The sequence below is a fragment of the Miscanthus floridulus genome, chromosome 19 (assembly GCF_019320115.1).
Source record: "Miscanthus floridulus cultivar M001 chromosome 19, ASM1932011v1, whole genome shotgun sequence".
In the NCBI taxonomy this organism is placed as follows: Eukaryota; Viridiplantae; Streptophyta; class Magnoliopsida; order Poales; family Poaceae; genus Miscanthus; species Miscanthus floridulus.
Window position 1 is genome coordinate 69,680,642 of NC_089598.1, and position 20,905 is coordinate 69,701,546.

Below are 20,905 nucleotides of genomic sequence, written 5' to 3' on the forward strand. Positions count from 1 at the left end.
TCTTGAGGGTTTTCAGCGGGCATCTCAGGCGGATTGGAAGTGGAGGAGGGTGGCAGCTGGATCCTCCAGCCACCCTCATACTCAGAAGGTGCAAATTGTTAGGCGGGGGCCCTATCAACCATCCGGTGGGCCTCCGTTCCGGTCACCCCAGCAGACATCACATACTTCTGCTACTCAGTACAAGGCACCTCAGCAGCAGGTGTAGCCCCAGCAGACTCAGGGACAGCAGGTCCCACCTCGTTAGGGATTCGGGAACAAGCCTGGTGCTTGTTTCAAGTGTGGCAAGGATGGCCACTATGCCAGGGAGTGTCCTCAGCAGCAGACAGCTCAGCCGTCTCAGCCATCTGCAAATTCCAGGCTGATTAAGAGGACTTTCATCAAGAGGAAGGTGCCCAGCAGATCTGGTCAGGTGCACTTCACGGATGCTCAGCAGGTGGTGCAGCAGGAGACAGTCATGGCTGGTATGTTCACCATCGAATCCCATCCAGCTTTGGTGTTGTTTGATTCTGGTGCATCACATTCCTTTATGAGCATGGGGTTTGTAGAGCGGCACAACTTATCACTTGTGGCTATACCGTATGCCTATAAGATTCGTACTGCGGGTTCTTAGATGTTCATCAATACCCGCACGGATACAGTAAGTTTGGTATTAGCCACCCACACTTACCGTCTACAGTTCATGATAATGCCTGGGCAAGGCATTGATGTTATTCTTGGAATGAACTGGTTGCGGGCGTATGGGGTAGTATTGGATATGAAGAGAAGAAGTGTAGAGTTACGGCTTCTATCTTCTGAGGATAGGATGTCTCTCATCATACCCTCAGAACCAGTCTTACCTATTGCTGCCCATGCTGAAGCCGTTCCTAATCTTACCTCCATTCCAGTAGTATGTGAGTTCCCAGATGTTTTCCCTGAAGATCTTCCTGGATTGCCACCGGACCGTGAGGTAGAATTCTCCATTGAGCTTGAGCCTGGTACTGCTCCTATCTCCAGGCGTCCGTATCGCATGGCTCCGAGAGAACTGGCGGAAATGAAGAAACAACTGGAGGAGTTGATGGACAAGGGTTTCATCCGCCCAAGTTCTTCACCATGGGGTTGCCCTGCAATTTTCGTGAAGAAGAAGGATGGTACTCTACGGATGTGTGTGGATTACCGCCCTCTCAATGCGGTAACAGTTAAGAACAAGTATCCCTTGCCCCGCATAGATACTTTGTTTGATCAGTTAGCTGGTGCCATGGTGTTCTCGAAGATAGATCTCCAATCGGGCTACCATCAGATCAAGATCAGGCCACAAGATATACCAAGGACAGCTTTCTCTACTAGGTATGGGCTCTATGAATACCTAGTGATGTCTTTCGGCCTCACCAATGCCCCGGCCTTCTTCATGTATCTGATGAACTCAGTTTTCATGCCCGAGCTGGACAAGTTTGTGGTAGTTTTCATTGATGACATCTTAATCTATTCCAAGAATGAGGAAGAGCATGCCCATCACCTCCGGATAATACTGACTCGGCTAAGGGAGCACCAGCTGTATGCTAAGTTCAGCAAGTGCGAGTTTTGGCTTGATCGAGTGCAGTTTTTGGGACATGTGTTGACACCTGAGGGCGTTTCTGTGGATCCCAGCAAGGTGCAAGATGTATTGGATTGGAAGTCTCCTAGGTCTGTACATCAGATCCGTCAGTTCCTTGGGCTAGCTGGATACTATCGACGTTTCATCCCTGATTTCTCCAAGATAGCCCAGCCCATGACTAAGCTGCTCCAGAAAGAAGCTAAGTTTGTTTGGAGTCCAGCTTGTGAAGAAGCTTTTCAGTCCCTGAAGACTTTTCTGACCACTGCTCCTATATTGGCTCAACCTGATATTGAGAGGCCCTTTGATGTTTACTGTGATGCCTCGAAGACGGGTTTGGGGTGTGTGCTTATGCAAGAGGGGCGTGTGATAGCTTATGCTTCGCGCCAACTGAAGAAGCACGAGGTGAACTACCCTACCCATGATTTAGAGCTTGCTGCTGTAGTTCACTCTCTGAAGATTTGGAGGCATTATTTGTTGGGCAACAAAGTGCACATCTTCACTGACCACAAGAGCCTTAAGTATATTTTCACTCAGTCTGAGTTGAACATGAGACAAAGGAGATGGTTAGAATTGATCAAGGACTATAATTTGGAAGTCCACTACCATCCAGGAAAAGCCAATGTGGTAGCTGATGCCTTAAGTCGTAAGTCGCATCAGGTTGAGGAAATACCCTTGTCACTTCACCACACAGAGGTACTAGCTCATATTGCATTGACATCAGAATTGCTGGAGCAAATTATTCGGGAGCAGAAGGAAGACCCCGAGGAGATTCCTCACATCAAGAAGTTGCTAGCTGAAGGACGAGGACCTCATTTTAGCATTGATGAGATGGGGGTCATGAGATACAAGAATAGATTGGTGGTTCCGTCTAATGAGGAGCTGAAAAGGAAGATTCTAAAAGAAGCCCATCATTCCAAGCTATCTATCCACCCTGGTAGCAACAAGATGTACCATGATCTACGTCAACTGTACTGGTGGTCTTATATGAAGCAAGATATCACCCAGTTTGTTGCAGAGTGTGACACTTGTGGTAGAATCAAGGCAGATCATATGCGTACTCCTGGATATCTGCAGCCCTTGCCCATTCCTGTTTGGAAATGGGAGGATATTTCCCTGGATTTCATTGTGGGTTTACCCCGCACCTCCTCTGGCTTTGATTCTATTTGGGTCATTGTGGACCGTCTCACCAAGTCTGCCCACTTCCTTCCGGTGGACACTAGATACAATGCAAAGAAGTATGCGGAGTTATACTTTGATCGGATTGTGACCCTACATGGAGTTCCTCTCACCATCATCTCTGATAGAGGGTCAGTTTTTGTCTCTCGTTTCTGGGAGAAACTCCAGGAGTGTTTGGGTACTCGTCTTCTCAGAAGCTCGGCATACCACCCACAGACTGATGGTCAAACTGAAAGGGTGAACCAGGTGCTCGAGGATATGCTGCGGGCTTGTACCATCTCTTTTCCTGAGAAGTGGGATCAGTTGTTTAAAGCTGGCAGAATTTTCTTATAATAACAGTTATCAGGAGAGTATTCGCATGGCGCCATTTGAAGCTTTATATGGACAAAAGTGTAGGACGCCACTAAACTGGGTTGAAGTAGGAGACCGTGGGTACTTCAGGCCTGATTTCATAAAGGAGGCCCGAGAGAAAGTAAATATAATTCGTGAACACTTGAAGGCAGCTCAGAGTCGGACAGAAGGCTTACGCAGACAAGCGAAGAAGACCTTTGGAATTTGCAGCTGGAGATTTTGTGTATCTCAAGGTATCTCCTATGAGAGGGGTACATCGGTTTGGTGTCCAGTGGCAAGTTAGCCCCTCGGTATGTGGGTCCATACAAGGTGTTGCAGCAGTGTGGTCCCGTTGCTTATCGTCTCCAACTCCCGGAAATTCTCTCGGCAGTTCACAATGTATTTCACGTCTCGCAACTGAAGAAATGCCTACGAGTTCCTGAAGAATCTGTGGAAATAGAAGGACTTCCGCTCCAACCTGATCTGTCTTATGTGGAGCATCCTATAAAAATCTTGGATGAGAAGGAGAGAGTGACCAGGAACAGGGTGATAAAGTTTTACAAGGTGCAATGGCAAAACCATTCAGAGGACGAAGCCACCTGGGAGCAAGAGAGCTACTTAACAAAGCATTACCCCCATCTCCTCTCTGGGTCGGATAGTTAGTGTTGCGCCAAATATATTTCCCTGTCTCTTCCTCACACTAGGCACATAAATCTCGGGTCGAGATTTTCTTTTAGGGGGGTAGGTTTGTAACACCCCGGTGTTACATTGTAATGTTTTGCTAAAACATCGCAGGAGCATCATGTATTTGTGCATATGTGTGTAAATTGGAGTATAAATCAATATACGACATTTGAAACGTTTATCCGAAACGGGAAATAAATGTTAAGTTTCATGTCGCTTTATATTGTTCAGTATTCTAAACGGATTTTTATTAAATAAAAATGATGTAGATCGTGTATGTGAACTTTAATAAAAATTTGTAGTACGAACTCAGTAGTCGACAATGAAACATGTAGCTCGGAATTGGAATTCGACGCGAAACCGTTCGAAGTTTAAGTCATTTCGCGTAAGCTATAAATGGGTCGACGAAGCCACTTTTGGTAAATTGTAGAAAACCCGTGCACGTCATCTGCTTCGGACAAGCCATCACTGACCATGGTCACCACTGTGCCTTGGTTGCCTGCCACCGCACGCAAGCACACTGCGCACGAGTCTTATCAGCTCTGCACTCGCGTGGGTCGACCGCGCGGACAGTCGCCTGGGCACGTCTCACTGTCTTCCGTCGTCATGTGCACGCGTACCTTGTGTTAATGACCGTGGATGTGCCAACGCCTCTGTCTCCGCTGAAGCCATGGCCAACGGTACCTCTTGCTTTCAATTCGACGTGACCGTAGAGCGTTAATGAAATTCGTCGCGTCCGTGGCTCCGCGAGACAGCCAGCAGCTTGATTGACACCACCTTGCCCATTGTAGCACCTCACTGTGCTTCAATTTTGGAAGCACAGCTCCGCCTGCTCCATAAGAACGAGGTGAACTGCGCCGTCGTCCATCCACTAAACCAGAGCATACCAGTTCAATTCACCGCACTGCTAGCTTCTCCTTCAGCTGCTCATCGCTCTGCCCACTCATTCGAAGCTCCACCGCCGTTTTGCATCTTCTTCGTGGCCGGCGGAAGATCGCCCGAGCAGAGCAAGCTTACAGCAGCCGGCGGTGCGTTACTGTTCATCTTAGCTTGCTGACATCATCATGACGTCACCCCTACGTCACATGTGTTTGTGGCCGCTTTTCATGTAGGAAAATAAAGCCGTAATACGTTGAAATACGCCTCTGGGCCAGTTTCCCGCGCTTGCAGCCGCGCTGGGCCGGCCTGCCTGCCACTGCCGCGCTGCTCGGCCCACTGCTGCGCTGCCTGCGTCCGGCCTGTTGGCCCGCTGCCGCTGCCGCACGCGCGCGCCGCGCGTCGCCGGGCCGCGCTGGCCGCTGGGCCACGCCGCTGCCGCTGCTGGCTGGGCCGCGCTGCTGCTGCCGCGCGCCTGCTCGCGCTGGTGCCGCGCCCCCGCCATGGGCCGCGCCGTGTTCGCGCTGCTGGGCTGCGCCGCCGCGCTGGGCCGCGCGCTTGCCAGCCTGCCCGTGCGCCGCGCCGCGCTCGGCCTGCCTGCCGCTGCTGCGCCGCTGCTGGGCCGAGTCGAGCCGTGGGCCGCGAAACACGTTTCAGTTTCTTTATTTCCTGAGAATAGAAATGCTTAGTTATTTTAGTTATGAATCCAACTTCGATAAATCGTAGTAAATGGTGTAGATGTCCAAAAATAGTGAAACCAAGTTTGTTAGGTTCACAAAAATACCATCTACTTATTAGTACAGTTAGATTGCAGTTAGCTATTATGATGATAGGTTCATAAATTTTAATTAGCGAGCTTAGCATTATATAAATTAATAATTGTAGGAATTATTGTGGCAAATCGGTAATAGTTTTATCTTTGAAAATTTTATAGTAGGTTCACTAGGATATCGTGTACTTGCTGTAAATTTTATAGCCTTAGAACGAGTTGTTAGATAAAGTAGCTATTGCCTTTGCTTTATCGTATATAGCATAAACTAGCATTAGGGGTAAGAATAGCGGTAGTTGCTATAACAATAATGATACTTCGAAATGGTTATCGGCGACAATAGGTAGCCTAGTACCGTGGTCGATATCCATAGCTTAGTAGCTAAATCAATGTACTTTTATTTTAAGAGCTGCTGTCGTTATATTCCTAAGCATTGCATCATCATTTCATGCATGTAGATCACGAGCTGGTAGACTTCGTGCCCGTCGTCGAGCCGGAGTACGACGAGGTGATCGAGGAGTACGAGGAGGAGATCTTCGCACAGGAGGAAGCCCAGGAGCCTGTTGGTGCTGACTTTGCTGACCCGGCACCTGCCCAAGGCAAGCCCCGGTGCATAACCCCTATTTTTAAATGATCACTGAATATATTTATATGATATGCATTTACGTTACAGGCATTTTATGGAAACTACATGCATAGATATATCCACCATGAGTCCTACTAGTGCAGGTCGAGTAGCTGCTATGCTCAGGATGTCGGTAGCGTGAGTAACCTGCCGTTACTCGCAAATAGGTGATTACACTATGATATCATGATGAAATAATGGAAAGGAAAAATGGTGACCGGACAGGGATGTGGATGTTGGTACTGGTGGGTGTGAGGGGTTGTGTCCTGCGGCCAACAGGGCATAGCTCGGTTACACTTTTTCCCTGTCTGTGTCGATTAAGGACCGGTCGTTGCATATGACTCTAGGCAAGTCACAGACTATTGTCCCGAGCACATACTTGGGTATGGGCGCAGGGAAGACTTGCTGCTCTCTTGTCGCGGATCCGGCTCTTTCCGGACCGACTGATGGGAAGAGGAGGTGGTGGAGGTCCTTGCGCCGCACTGAGTCCGGGATTCAGAGGCGGGGGCTTGGAGTCCAAGTTTGGACGGGGACCTGGACACCCGGGACAGGAGAGTGGTGGGTTAGTCCTGCTTGTGCCTGGGGTACAAGCGGGGCGTGTGTCTTCGGGGCACCCAGCTGGGTACATTGATTCGCGAATCGCCGGGTTATCCGGTACGGCTTGTCTGCGGTTTAGCACCGTAGTAAGAACTGGAAGTGAAAAAGGAGAAGGAACCATATCGATTGCTCAACCCTTGCTTGAAAGTAGAACAGGTGCTTATATAGATTGACTAGATGAAAACTTAATCCGGCTGATGATAATAATGTATCAATAAGGACTCACTATTAATATTGCTTTTTGCTAAAAGAGAACCAGCAACCATAAAGCCTAGCATATTTCTTGGAGTCGGGAAAGTATTCCCACTATCGGATAAGTCTTGCGAGTACATTGTGTACTCAGGGTTTACTTACCCCTGTTGCAGGTGACGCTTGAGGAGTGTCTTGTGTGGAGGATCCATCTGGTGGGCTCAGACGGACTCCTCGTTATCTTATCGCTAGATGTTATCTTTTAATATTCCGCTGTTTATCATTCCGCACTCTGTATTTGGTATTGTAATAATGTACTTTTAAGAAACTCTAATGTATGAGATGGACTTGTGTTGTAACTCGTTTTCATTATTGGATCCTTGGGATAAATGTGGATCTTTCGGGTTCTCCCTCGGGGTGTGCCCGACGGATACCGCTCGTTGTAGTTGCTTTTGGAGTGCTTAGGGTCTGGTGGAAGACGAGCACCTCCGTAAGTATGCTATTTCGGGTGGTTCTGCCACATATCTTATACATGTTTTATAATCATTAAAATAAATAAAGCATATCGATAGACGTTTTCGTTTCACCATAGGTCTGATTAGTGTGATTTTTGCGTTTGTGTGATCGTAGCAATGCGTAGGCTAGTTTTCAAACCTTTTTATTGATTGGTGTATTGTTCTAAATTTTCTATGTTTGCTATGCATGTTTGTTCGGGTGCTTGTGTGGTGTTCTTTGATAATGACCAGTCGGTGAGCTTTGCGTTGGTGATTTAAAGGAAGTTGGAGACCAAGAAGCAATTCTACGAAGTTTTGGGATTTGAAGAAGGATCTAAGTTTAAGGCAAGTATAGCATGGGATCATCCTTGATGTCCTATTTCACTTTAATCACTAAATTTCATATGCATGTGTCCACCTTGATACCCTTTATAGGATCCCCTAGAAATTGTTTACTGATTACCTTGAAACCCCGGGATATATGCATTTGGGTATCATTTGTGCTAGTGCTGAACATTGACCATGATCTTGATACTTGATTAATAATTGAGCTATAAACTATAAAAGATGACTTGTTAGCAACAACAGGAGGGTTAAATTCCCTCTCCATGAGGACTCATTTGTAAGTGATCATCCGGGACTTACAGTACATCTGTGAGGGCTACATGACTCTGGCTCTAGTTGCTTAGAAGACCTTTTCTAGCCGGCTTAGAGGATACTGCGAGTTGGGTATAGGACAGCCTCTGTCCTGTTGAGCCTAGCTATGGAAGCAGCTTTTTATTTTTGGAAGGGGGTTCCTATATCCGATGACCCTGCGGCCCTTCCCGGTTAGACGAACTTTTGAGTGGCTTTATATGGTTCTCTGTGTTTTGGGCCTAGCTAACCCGGGCATTTGAGAATCATGACTCATAGTGAAAGTGTACACCTCTGCGCAGAGTTAATAAACTGATATATCAGCCGTGCTCACGGTCACGAGCGGCCAAGGGATTCTTATGCCAAAGATGAGCACTTGTCTAATTATGATTAACTAAGTTGTCTTTGAGCTGTTTATTGTTCTTGTATAATGATCATGTGTTATGGGAACTATGGTGCTACCTTGTTGCTAATAAATGCTAAAACTTGATCATACACTTAAAAGCTACTTCCAGTTCAACCAGTGTCAGCTATTTGAACCTCATAAACCCCATGTTATATTTGCTGAGTTCGACATGGACTCACCCTTGCAATTTCCCCCACACCTCAGGCTTAGTTTGCTAGAGTCTGAAGGAGTTAGGCTTGTGATCAACTAGTCAGTTGGATCCAGTGGAGTGAAGTCTGCACCCGAAGATCAGAGTTGTCTATCCGTTGATTGCTTTCGAAGGTTATCTCTTTTGCTAAGTTCGCTATATACTAAGCATTATGAATTGATACTGCCCCTTCATTTGTAGCTATATGTGAGATTTGATTTCCAGGGCTCACATATGGTGTGCATTCGGCTTTGTCCTTGAAACCGGGTGTTACAAAGGACAAGCTCACACACACACCATTGCTGCAACTTCTAAATTTTGGTAAGACTTTTGAGCTAGAATGTGATGCTAGTGGAGTTGGCATTGGTGGTGTTTTGATGCAAGATGGTAAACCTATTGCTTATTTTAGTGAAAAATTGCATGGTCCTGTTCTTAATTATTCCACGTATGATAAAGAATTATATGCACTTGTTCGTTCTTTAGAGACGTGGCGTCATTATTTGTGGCCTAAAGAATTTGTTATTCATTCTGATCATGAATCGCTTAAGTATCTTCGCTCTCAAAATAATCTGAATCATAGGCATGCTAAATGGGTTGAATTTATTAAAGCTTTTCCTTATATTATCAAACACAAGAAAGGGAAGGATAATGTGATTGCTGATGCTTTGTCTAGAAGATATACATTGCTGTCCCAACTTGATTGTCGGATTTTTGGTCTTCAATACATTAAAGAACAATATGCGCTTGATCCTGATTTTAAGGATGTGTTGCTTAATTGTAGAGAGGGACGCACATGGAACAAGTTTATGATCAACGATGGGTTTTTGTTTAGAGCTAACCGCCTATGCATTCCAGTTGGTTCCGTTCATCTTTTGTTGTTGCAGGAGGCACATGGAGGTGGATTGATGGGACATTTGGGTGCCAAGAAGACGGAGGAGGTGTTGTCCACACACTTCTTTTGGCCAAGGATGAGGCGAGATGTAGAGCGATACATGGCTCGGTGTGCTACATGTTAAAAAGCTAAGTCGTGGTTGAACCCACATGGTTTGTATATGCCTCTCCTGTTCCTTCTACTCCTTGGGCAGATATATCTATGGATTTTGTGTTGGGATTGCCAAGGACTAAGAGGGGGAGGGATAGTATTTTTGTGGTGGTTGATCGTTTTTCTAAGATGGCACATTTTATTCCTTGTCATAAGAGCGACGATGCTGTTCATATTGCTGACCTTTTCTTTCAAGAAATCGTTCGCTTGCATGGTATGCCTTCTACTATTGTTTCAGATCGCGATGCAAAATTCTTGAGTCATTTTTGGCGCACGTTGTGGAATAAATTGGGGACCAAGCTGTTGTTTTCTACAACATGTCATCCCTAAACTGATGGGCAAACTGAGGTTGTGAATCGAACATTGTCCACCATGTTGAGAGCCATTTTGAAGCGCAATTTGAAGATGTGGGAAGAGTGCTTGCCGTATGTGAAGTTTGCATATAACAGGGCGGAACATTCCACCACCAAGGTAAGGCCTTTTCAGGTAGTGTATGATTTTAACCCCTGTGCTCCTATTAATCTTTTGCCTTTACCTACCACTGAGAGAATACATAGTGATGCTAGAGAGCGTGCTGATTTTTTTCGTAAGTAGCACGAAACAACTAAAGCAAATATTGAAAGAATGAATGAAAAGTACAGAATTGCTGGTAGTAAAGGTAGAAAAGAGATTAAACTTCAACCGGGTGATTTGGTTTGGTTACATTTGAGAAAAGATAGGCAAAGTGTATTGTCCGAATCCAAGTTGGGGCTCATTTTCATAGGTTTGACCTCAATACCTTCATTATTACTTCCAAATTATGAACTAAAGATCATAATCATTGCTTGACATATCCTACTTAAGTCCAATTTTGTTGTTTAACTCATGACTAACATCCGGGGTGTTACACGCCTCACCCTCACGTGCACCCGGTGCACCATAGACTAAAGAGAGAGAGGGAGTGGACACGGTCCACCGTGGACCATGCCTGTTGTCCATAGACCCACATGGTGCCATCCACCGTGGACCAGCCCCATAGACCCAAGCCTAGTAGTGGCCTGCTTGCATCACATGACCGCTTGGCTGCTCGACACGTGTCTGGGCCTTGCCCGACCTAGACTAACCCAACCCGGCCCATGCCCCAGCCCATTGGGCCTAGTTAAGCCCGGTCAACACTGACCGACGACCTAGTCCCACCTGTCAGTGACCGTAACCACCTCACCCAATCACGTGCTACCACATGTTAGCCTCTAGTTTTTCCATTTCTTTATCTTTTTCAAAAAATGATTAAAACTTAGAAAATTCATATGACCTTAGAAAAATATGAAACTAGTGCCCAAATTTTTCTAAAAATGAGATCTACATCATAGGATTGTGTTTGAGTGCATTTGAATCTTTTGAATTTCCATTGCTTCTTTGTGATCATCTATAGGAGTCGCTTATCGCGGCTATATGTCTCGTTTGGCAGACCCAGAGAGCCACAGACTAAGGAGCATAACCCTGACTACATTGAGGAGCTTGGAGATGACCTGCCAGGTGCCACTTCCCATCCAACCTCATAGAATCCTATTAGATATGCTACAATGTAGATGCTAGTGCTTTACTTTTATGCAAATGATCTGTGATAGGTTGCATGGTAGAATTGCTTGTGAGTCATTACCTTGTCACAACCTATACCCCTGCACACCCGCTGTTAGGTTAGACGCTCGCTTACTTACTTGCTACTACTTGTACTACGCATTATATCTGTGATGTGATGTTTGATGGAGGATTGTATGTCAGTGGTTAAGGCACTGGGTGCCGGTAATGTGGTAACAACCGGGGAGATCTTGACATGCGTTTTGGGTGTGTGGTGAGAGTTGAGTCGATCGGGCATGATCTTACAGCGAGTCGTTGGACGAGTCTTGCTAGGGGTATGACCTAGGCATCCCCTATTGAGTGGTACCTGTGGCGGGTGGATGTGAGATGAGGAGATCCTAGGGTAGAGTGTCTTTGTGGGATGAGGTGTCATCGAGGCATGGGGTGTTGGTTATCCCCTTTGAGAAGATATCCTATCCAGTCCCCCTAAGGACTAGTATGTCAAGAGAACCGGATCATAGGACCCTACGTGCATGCCACTCGTCCCTAAATGGGCGGGGGACAGATGCTGACCAGCTAGGATGGTGCCACTACTATTAGGTTGGAAGTAGATGGTGTAGGGAGCTATGGGCATATGGCCCACACCCTCCTAAGACTACATAGTGACCTCTAGGGCCCGGTACTACGTCTCACAGCCTCACTGTTTTGGTGCACTCTGGGGTCGCCCAGGGCTGAGTGGTAGGGTGGCATCGCACCAGTTGGAAGGTAGCCCAGTATCAGCCTAGGCGGGGCACTATCGATGATGGTGATCTAGTGGTTCTAGGTGTACATGCTCTGCGGAGTTGATCGATCTATATGTATAGCCACATCCTCAGATATGGACATTCCTATGACCTATGCTTCACTTGATTAGTGAGTGGAGTCCTTTCTTCTCTCCCCCTAGGTTCTTGTGTTGGTTTTCGGCTTTGGCCAATGAGGCAAGGTACGAGCGGGAGTCATCCTTGACACCTAGAGAGTGTGAGAGTGGTGAGATGTGTGTGATGGGATGGGAGAACATGTGGATGAGATGGGTTGAAACTTGATGAATTATTATTAAAACTCGACATACTCGCATAGGAAAACTTCAGCCACAAATAGGTCTTTTGCTCTACCCTTGCATTCCACTACCACAAAGCAAACACAAAACATAGGGTGGGAGCCAGTGGCAAGTACAAATCATACTGCTAATTGTTTGATAGGTTCTGAGCCTGAGTATGACTACTAGGGAGACGGTTGGGAGGATTAGAGGTCTTGTTCCTACGCTCAAGTTTGGTTGAGAAGATGGAGTCGACGCTCACTGCCTTTCTACTTGAAGTTGTTCTGGATGTTGTATGCTCTGAGTGATTTCACCAAGTGGCGATGTAATAATGAGTAAACCTTGCTATCTATACTCTCTTTAAGACAGGTATTTGATGTATGACTGTGATATCGACTATTATTTGATAATGTGATGGGATGATCACCTGGGACTATCACGTTATACTATGAATCTATGGATTTCCCTTTGAGGAAATCGGGATTGTTTCAGCATGTAACCCTACCCCTAGGCTATATAAGGTGGGTAGGGGACCCCCTCAAAACACATTTAATCTCATATGATAGCCAATACAAACTAGTAGAACATAGGATTAGGGTATTATGTCAGCTGATGGCATGAACCTGTCTAATCTTGTGTCTCTGTCACCATCTTGTTCCTGTTCATGTGCACCTCTCCGATAAATCTACCATCGTGGGTATACCCCCTCGGTGGACTGCCGAGCATCTTTAGTCGACAGAGGTGGTGAAAGGTCCTAAATGGCTAGAGGGGGTGAAGCCTAATTAAAAATCTACAAATCACTAGAGGAAGATGATTAGTACAACAAATGGCGATAGCAAGTTTTGCTCTAGGTCTACCAAATGATGCAAGCCACCTATCCAAACAATTCTAGTGAATTATAATATATGTGGCACATAAAGGTCTAGGTTGCTAATTCTACACTAGTGAGCTAGCTAGCACAAGAATTACTCCTAATTACTTTTAGCTACTCAACTAAGCAATTCTAGTTACTTCTACCACTACACAAATATATTGAAGTGTAAATGCAAGTGATAGAGATAGTTACCAATCTCAGCAGGCAAAGACCAATCAATCAAAGAATGAATACCAAGTGATCTAAGGAGATAAATGACACAATCATTTTTCTCCTGAGGTTCACGTGATTGCTAGCACGCTAGTCCTCGTTGTGTCGACCACACACTTGGTGGTTCAGCGGCTAATAGGTGTTTCACAAACCTAGCCCAACAAATGGGTGTCGAGAACCTACCCACTAGTGAGGGTAACTCAATGACACGAGCAATTTACTAGAGTGGTTTTTGGCGCTCCACCAGGAAATAAGCCTAAGAACCCCTCACAAATATAATCCTTGATTGGAAGCAGACACAATCACCAAATCCCCTCACCAATCAACCGTTTAGGTGACGGCAATCACCAAGAGTAATAAGAAATCCACAATCAGAATCACCACCTAGTGCCACCAAATATGCAACCTCAAATGCACACACTAGGGTTTCCCCCAAATCCTATCTCAAATGAGCACCAAGCTTTGGAGAAGGAGAGGAGAGGGAGGAGATGCTCTTGAAGCTCTCAAAATCAACACTAGAGTTTGATCTCCACTTGATTGGAGCACAAATCCTTGGTTGTGAGAGAGGAGAGGAGAAAGCTTTCTTCTTCTCTTAGGGTTCTTTCAAGAATGAGCAAAAGGGAGAAGAGTAATAGAGAAGGGGAAGGGGAGGCGCTGGCCTTATCCCTTTGGCCAGACATCTAGGCCCCCAACAGCCACTAGCTAGCTGACCACCCGCACACACAAGCCCTGGCTAGCCCATGCACCCACAGCCATTAACGCATGGGCCTTGCACCACCAATGGTCAGACGGCACAAGCACTGAGCGCTTCTGCTTCTCCCAGGCATGGGCCCCAGTGGACCCCATGTGGGTGCTCTGCTCTCACATGGTTATGAGAGTCAACGAGCGAGCGGCGGTGGCTTCCAGTGCTCACACACTGAATGGAGCGGCACCGAGCGAGCGCTCCCAGGCGCTGTTGACGGGCCAGCCCAAGCTACGCACCATAGAGCCATCATGGGCCTAGGCGCGCCCCTTCTCTTCCTGGTTCACGTGCAGCAGGACCAGCATAGCTGGCCCAAGCGCCTTAGGCGCTCCCTTCCTCTCTGCACGGGTGTAGGGTCGAGATGGCGGACTAGAGGGGGGGTGAATAGTCTTTTCTAAAATTAATCGCGTCGGCTAACCGATATAAATGCAGAATTAAAACAATCGGTCTAGCCAAGACTACGCCCCTCTATATATGTTCACTAGCACCTTGCAAAGATACTAATTATGCAACTAAGGTGCAGGGCTAGCTAGAGCTCTCCTAAACAATTCTAGGAGCAAGGTCACACAAACCTATGCCACTAGTACTTTAAGCAACAAGGGAGCTCCTACACATGCTAGTAAGCAAAAGCACAAAGCCAACTAAGCTCACTAGCAAAGCTCAATAACAAGGCAACCAATGCCTAATTAGAGAGCGCAAATACTTAGCTACACAAACTAAGCAATGTGACTAACAAGGTTACTAAAACCAAATTAGCCACGCAAGGGAGCTACTTCTATGCTACACAAGCAAGAAGGTAATTAGCAAGCTACACAAGCTATCTAATTACAAGAGCAACTACACAAGCTTAATATGTATAAAAGTAATTGCAAGCTTGTGTAATGGGGATGCAAACCAACGGGAAGAACAAGGTTGACACGATGATTTTTCTCCCGAGGTTCACGTGTTTGCCAACACGCTAGTCCCCGTTGTGTCGACCGCTCACTTGGTGGTTCGGCGGCTAATTCGCATCACCCGCTAAGCCCGCACGTCGGGCGCCGCAAGAACCTACCCCTTGAGTGAGGGTAGCTCAATGACACGCTTTTACTAGAGTTGCTCTTCGCGGCTCCCGTGGGGCGAGCACAATGCCCCTCACAAGCACTTCTCCGGAGCGCCGCACAAGCTTCTTGCGCGCTTCGACGGAGACCACCACCAAGCCATCTAGGAGGTGGCAACCTCCAAGAGTAACAAGCACCACCGGCTTGCAACTCGATCACCTAGTGCCACTCGATGCAACCTCATGATGCAATCGCACTAGAATCGCTCACTCACACAATCGAATGATCACTATCAAGTATATGTGTGATGGAGGGCTCCTAAGCACTCACAAGCATGGACACTAAGTCCCCTTAGGTGCTCAGCACCAGCCATGGCCGAAGGCCACTTCTATTTATAGCCCCAAGGGCTAAACTAGCCGTTACCCCTTCACTAGGCAACGGTCGGGCCGACCGGACGCTCCGGTCGTGTTGACCGGACGCTGGACCTCAGCGTCCGGTCGCCCACAGACGACCACGTGTCCCGATTCCAATGGTCACTTGACCTGACCGGATGCAGCAGCTTCAACTGACCGGACGCTGAACCCCCAGCGTCCGGTTGTTTCCAGTAAGGTACCGACCTTGACCGGACGCGTCCGGTCACGCTTGATCGGACGCAGCCAGCGTCCGGTCACACTCCAGCTTCTACGTCATCGTACGTCAGCCTGACCGAACGCAGCCTGCCAGCATCCAGTGCTTTCAGACCCAGCGTCCGGTCAGTTGACCGACGCCAGCGTCTTTGCAACCAATGCGTTTTCACTTCTAACTTCTTCACCCTTGCTCCAGTGTGCTAACCACAAGAATTTGCATCCAGCGCAATAGAAAATAGGCATTCCATTTTCCCAAAAGCGCCGAATCATGTGTAAGTGTGTTAGCATTTTCACAATCATTTCCCAAAGGATGTTAGCCACTCAACTTGCCACGCCACTCGATCCTAGCGACAATGCAAAGTTAGATCACTCGAGTGGCACTAGATGACCAATATGCAAACAAGTTTGCCCCTCTTGATAGTACGGCCATCTATCCTAAACCCGGTCATATACTTCTCTACACACCTATGACCGGTGAAATGAAATGCCCTAGGTTATACCTTTGCCTTGCGCATTCCATTCCATCTCCTTCAATGTTGATGCAACACATGCACCAACATGATCAACAATGATATGATCCACTTCATATCATCATGTGATCATATTGGTTCATCGATCTTGACTTTACTTGCTCTTCACCGTTGCCATCGTCCATCGGCGCTAAGTCTTGCTCAAGCTTCACCGCCACACGGTCCATCACTCCAAAGCCTTCAACTTGCCCTTCACGCTTGCAACCGGTCCATCAAGCCAAGTCTTGTCTTGATCTTTTCCACCTTGATCACATGACTCAATGTCATGTCTCATGTGCATTTAAGCTCCTTCATCATCACATGTGTGAGCTTTGCAACATCTCCAAGCCATTTTCACCTCCATGGCATATGTTGCTCACACACATGTACCTGTGGACTAATCACCTGTGTATCTCACATAAACACAATTAGTCCACCTAAGTTGTCACTCAATTACCAAAACCAAACAAGGACCTTTCAATGGGCAAGCCCAACGCGCTATCAGCCAGGCTCGAGCGCCCTCACGCACTCACACAACAGGCTGCAAGTTCTAGTTTGGAGTGGAGAAAATTCCAGCCGGACCTGCTCTGCCCTGCACCTCAGTAGCTCTATTTTCTTCACCTATTTCACTATTTTCTCAAAGTGCTAACTTCCCAAACAAGCCAAAACAAATTAGGCACTAAAGTTAGTATTTTCACAAAGAATTTTTCAAGGCTTTCTCATACATCTCACCATGTCACTAAGCGCAATGCATATACAAATGAGACTCACACTGAGTGGCACTAGATGACCATTGCAATTAAAGAGTTCCCATCTTTATAGTACGCTTATATATCCTAAACCTGGTCACGTACTCTATTGCGTCTTGACCAACAAAATAAAATGGCCTTGGGTTTTATACCTTTGCCTTAAGCCCATTTTGCTTTTCCCTTTCTTCTTTTTCAAGTTGGAGCACTTGATCACAATCTTTTGGCCATCTCCATCACATGAGTACCATCTAGCTCCACCTTGGTTGTGAACCAACCTATCTCATTCATCATTTAGAGCAAAGGGTTAGTTCACTTAGGTTTCATCAATTATCCAAAACCAAACTAGGGCTTTTTAGGAGGCAGGTGTAGGGCATGCGCTCCATGAGGCGGTCCTTGCACTTGGGCAGGAACTATTGCAGCGATGCCTTCCTAGCAATGGGCAGGTCGTCGTGTGGAGCCAGAGCCAGGTCTAGGGCCGCTGCGCACTCGGCGTATGACCTTGGCAGCCTTCTTCACCGAGAAGTCCTCGAACATGACCACACTGCCACCAAAGAAGATGGTGAGCGGCGCCGCCACCGTCACCATGGAGGCAGGACTGGGTACAGCGTGTGCGGATGCGGCATGGGCTAATGTGGTGGTGCGGGCTGATGCGGTGGCTGCAGCACCTCTAGCGAGGCATGAGCGGAGTTCCTCTCATGATGCGGGGTAGGGTCGCGAGGGAGAGGAAACGCTCTAGTATCTAGATTCATGTGGGCTAGGGGACCAGGGGTAATGGGTGTCTTTTTCTAATCTAATGCAACTTTAGCCACAACTAGTTGTGTTTTGTGGACTAGTGAGCTAACAACTAGTAAGGGCTTTAGCCCATTGTTAGCCAACCCACTAGTCCATCTGTTTGTATTATCATGGGCTAAACTATAGCCAACTATAGTTGTTATAGTCCATTGGATCAAATAGGCCCTGAACAATGTGCTTTGTGCTAGTGATTTGGTGCTCAAAATCTTATGTGGAGGTGAGAGGGTCCTGAAAAACAAATCGCTAGCGCTTGAGTCATCACCGATGTCGGTTTTCGACAATTCTAGTCTTTACTATCTTATGACCACTTCACCTACATTCATTTTTTGTTTTTATTCTTTTCTCATGCCACGTCTGGTGTTGAAGTCATCATTGTCGCATTCTAGGCCTAGTAGTCCACACGGAAACCTGGCCCAATAGACTATCCTGACCAAATCATGTGCCCCAATGCGAGACCAGCGGTGCTATGGCACCTCATCTCCAATGAATTTTTTATTTTTAGCCTTTTTTTAAAAAAAAATCACAAATATGTCCCTTGAGGTATGATTTCAAAATCTAGACCCTTAGCTCAGCGCCATCGTTGCTGGCACCGAGCTTACACTTCTTGGTGCCAACATTGCTAGCGCCGAGGTCTTGGGCTCGACACAGATGTGGTGGTGACTTAGCAGGTAGCTCGGCGCCGTAGATCCTGGCATCAAGCTTGGCACCATAGATCTTGGCCCTGAGCTTGGCACCAATATCTATGGTGCTGAGGTGGTGTTTTAACCTGGCCCCCAACCTTCCTGCCCGAGCCTTCTTCCTCTTCTTTCTCCTCCCTCTCGGGTTTTTTCTCTCCCCACTTCGCCCTACCTCACGAATCGGCATATTGGACCTTGGAAACTTTGATTTGATTCGTAGATCTTCGAGAGCAAGGTATCCTCGCTCCCATCCTAGTTTTTTTGCATTGATTTGGTATATATTAGTCAGATTTTTCAACCTAAGAATCGTCATTACTTAGGGTTTCATGTAATTTTTAATATTTGTATTATACAACCATAGGATGCCAAGGCGGGGAAAAGCTAGCAAACCAAGGTAACCTCAGCGCATGTTGTTATGTTATGGGTTCATTGTTGTGCATCAAATGGGAAAGCCTAGGTTTAGGGTTTAATGTAAATTGCTTTCGGTTCTTAGAATGAAATTGGTTGAATTGTAGTTATGGTCGGATGACCAGAAATGCCTTCGACCCATTGCCTCTGCCTAGTGGTGTTCCAGTGCCCATGTGGTTGTGCGGTGATCCTTGTAAGGTAGCCAAGTCTGATGAAGAGGACACGTATAGACAGAGGTATTGGATGTGTTCTAATTTTGCGTTTGAGCCTACACTTTGTCAACGCCGCATTAACAAGATGGTGATGAATTGATGTTTGTGTCATATGGCATCTTGCATGATTTTTTTGTTTTGTAACAATTGCATTTTTTGCAGACCCCTCCACCGATCTATGATTTTGAGTAGTGGATTGACAATGAGATCAAGCCTGAAGATAAGGAATGGATGCAGAAACTGTTGCCATGGGAGGCAGAGGACAAGGAGATGATGGAGAAGAGACGCGGAGAGGAGGCTGCAAAAAAGGAGCACAAGGAAGAGGAGGAAAGGAGGCATGTTGCTGCATATAGGGAGGAGAGGGAGAAGAAGCTTGAGCATGCACGCTGAGCGAAAGCAGCGATGGAGGAGAATCCGAATGCCGTAAGGAAGGGAAAGTGGCCTCATTGCACTTAGTAGTCTCCATGACTTGCTAGTTCTATGGTTTATTCATGAACAATGTTGTCTACTGTCGGCACGTACTTCTAGTATTATTGTGTTGTTTAATGTGGCATAGTATTGAACTTTTCATTATGTAGTTGTTTTCATTATTTGTGGTCATAATATTCAGTATAATGTTGCGGACATAGTGAAATGTGATCACGTGCTACAAACACAACCTAACGAAGTAGGGCATTATATAATTCAACACACAAAACACATGAAATGGCATGTGAGAACATGTACCAAACTAGGGTACAGAGTTCCTTCGACTAAACCTAACATGCCTTAGGTAATTAAACCAAACAACAAACACATGGATGTGCCATGTGAATAAGATAGGGTCATCCTAGTAGTGTGGCCACATAGCAAATTGTGTTGCACCTTCTCTACAGTAGCCTCCCATTGTTGGTGGTGGTGGTGGCTGGGGTGACGGCGGAGGCCCCTTGTTCTTGTGGTTAGGGCAGGTGCAATATGGATCATTGTAGAGTGCCTCCAATGAATCGGCACCATTGTTGTTGTCGTCCTGTTCATCGTCCTTGTAACCGCTGCTAACTTCCCTTTCTAGATCGAAGATACGGTCCTACAGGTAGTAGATGTACTCCGCATGCGGATAAATAGGTCGAGGATCGACCCACCTAGTGAACCCATAGTTTTTTGGCCAAGGAAGACTACAACAAGTATGTCATGTAAGTTGTATAGAAGAGGAACATATTGAAGAAACAAATAGTAATAGCAATTACCCATGCTCGTGGGCATTTAAAGAAACGATGACCTCCATCTATTCCCTCGGTGAACATCTACACTAGGCAGTCCTCACCATGCATGCATTTTGGCCACTCTTCTTTCCACTCATCGTATCCTCTCAGTGGTGCCTCTTTGGTGAAATCACTTTTGCTCTCAATTGGGAACCTCCCATAAAGAGAATCCTCAAAGAAATCAGGACCAAGAGAACCCTCCCACATAATGGTAGTTCCCTTCCCCTTTCCTCTTCCTCTGGATGACCCTCCAGACATTGGTACTACAATGAAAGAAAATACTAGTTGGGAAGTAAGTAGCAATACATCCAACATTGCGTATATATAGGCAGAGGCAAGTTTAGTTGTCATTTCAATGTGTTATAACTGGTCACAAGAATCCTAATTAGTTTCACTAAAGAGCCTATTTCAATGGACACTGAAAAGCCTAGATTTGTTTCCTAAAAAGTCTATTCGTTGTTGACATGATAAATCACTTAAAAGCCTAGATGCTATAGGTGTACTATGTAAGTGAAGTGATAAATCATTGTTGTCATCGTACTCCTCGTCCTTGTAACTGAAAAGTCTATTTTCATTGTCTAAAAAGCCTAGATCCATTCGTTGTTACTGAAAAGCCTAGAT